Source organism: Vombatus ursinus, unplaced genomic scaffold (assembly GCF_900497805.2).
Source record: "Vombatus ursinus unplaced genomic scaffold, bare-nosed wombat genome assembly UNPS02014786.1, whole genome shotgun sequence".
NCBI classification, from domain to species: domain Eukaryota; kingdom Metazoa; phylum Chordata; class Mammalia; order Diprotodontia; family Vombatidae; genus Vombatus; species Vombatus ursinus.
The window spans coordinates 53,742,906-53,744,895 of record NW_020954564.1 but is presented as its reverse complement, the minus strand read 5'-3'; the positions used below and the strand labels follow the sequence as shown (position 1 = coordinate 53,744,895).

Genomic DNA, 1,990 nt, shown 5'->3' with positions numbered 1-1,990 from the left:
ATAGATTCCCAAAGGACAAGAAGACAGAAGAAAGATGAAAAAAAAGTCCAAATATAAACCCAGCTGTCATGCTGTTAACATAATTGTAGGTATTGACTTAAGACAAATGCTATTTTCCAATAACATTTCCCTCTTATTAATTTTGTAGCCATAATCATTTGTTCAGGAATGATTAAAATTGCTTAAATTTTTTTTTAAATTTAGGGAATAGGAACCTTTAAAAATGCTTTTTAAAACTGTACAATAGAATGTCACTGGGTTAGTCTAGGAGAATATAATTGATGTGAACATAATTTAAGTTTTGTTTAAGCAGTAAAGCTATAAAATACATTATTTAGAACACATCTAAAAATTATCACCCTTCATTTACATTAAAAGCTTCTATTTTGTAGGCTATAAAAATGAAATCACTCTGCACCCCAGGCATTTTCTTTAAATAGGGAATTAATATACTACACATTAAAAAAAAGTTTCTAGATAGTAGTCCTTGAATATATGTTGAATGCCAATGATGTAGAGAATATACACATGATAGGTTTCCTGTAGATGAATAGTTTAGATCAGTGGTTCCCAATAGTTTTTTAGAATGGCAACACACTATCACTGATTGATTTTACAATATTGTCCACCAACTTGAAAAGTGGTTTGACATAATTTTTTAAAAATTAATTTGAAAATAATTTTATCACTTTTTTTATTTCTAGATTGCCTACATTTCCCAATGTACTCCTCCCCCTCCATAGTCTCCTAGAGAGTCATCTCTCTCATACAAAGAATAAAAAAGAAAAAAAAAACTAGTTCAGCAAAACTAACCAAAATATTTTAAAAGTCTGACAAATGCTGTGTTCCACATCTATCATCCTCTACCTCTTCAAAGGAACATGGAAGAACACTTAATATCTCTTCTTTGGAGCCAACCTTGATTGTAAACTTTCACAGAATTCAAGGCTCCTCCCCTTCCCTCTTTCCTGGGAGGAGCTGGGTCAATGACCCACCACATTCGCTTCTAGATATGGCATAGCCACTGAATGAGTGGTTCTCTTATTGTAGGTCAAAGTGTCTTGCCTACTACAGTGATTCAGTGCTGGGCTGGATCCTTGACAATGCTTGACCATCAGCAGACTTTGATGCATCGTGAAGTTGTTGGATGTCAGTGGGCTGGTTCTTCCAACCTTTCAAAGCTGATAAGGTCATAGCTATCTCTAATACACCTTTGTAAGAAAGAGCAAGAAAGAATAAACATAAAGAGGCAAAGAACAGAGAATCCTTGTATTCATACCTACATGTGGATTCGGGTGGGGAGAAAAGGCTGCTGATGCTGACTCTACTTCTCCCCCAATCTGGAAGCTGCTTCCTCACGCAAACAGCCTTCAGTCTGGACTATTCTGTTACTGTTGTTGTTTCCATCCACACAAAGTCATTATATTTGTATAATATCATATATAATGCATATATATATATACATATTTACATGCATATCATTTTACTAATTCTGCTTCATTTTGCAACAGTTCATATATATTTTGTTACACAAATCTGAATTTTTCACATCTATTATTTCTTTGTTGTTTTTTTTTTCTGTTGTTGTTCATTCATTTTTCAATCACATCCCAACTCTTTGTGAGTATATTTGGAGTTTTTTTGGCAAAGATACTGGAATGATTTGCCATTTCCTTCTCCATTCTGAGAAACTGAGGCAAACAGAGTTAAGTGACTTGCCCAGGGTCACACAGTAGGTGTCTGAGGCCAGATTTGAACTCACAAAGATAGTCTTCCTGACTTCAGGTCTGGCGCTCCATCATCTGAGCCACTTAGCTGTCCTCATTATTTTTTTACAACATAGTAATATTCTATTACATTCGTTTAGCCATTCCCCATTACCCCAATTTGTTTAGCTAATCCTCAATTGATGTGCATCTATTTTTCTGATTCTTTGGTACCACAAGAAAGAAAGAAAGAAAGAAAGAAAGAAAGAAAGAAAGAAAGAAAG

General features: G+C 34.4%; 1 long non-coding RNA gene across 1 annotated transcript in view; it reads right to left on the bottom strand.

The window, feature by feature from the left end:
• Positions 1-369: 369 nt before the first annotated feature.
• Positions 370-1,990, bottom strand: part of LOC114047040 — a 20,352-nt gene continuing 18,731 nt past the window's right edge. Inside the window, exon 3 of the long non-coding RNA XR_003569575.1 lies at positions 370-1,211. This is a non-coding gene — a long non-coding RNA (uncharacterized LOC114047040). The remainder of the gene's footprint in view (positions 1,212-1,990) is intronic.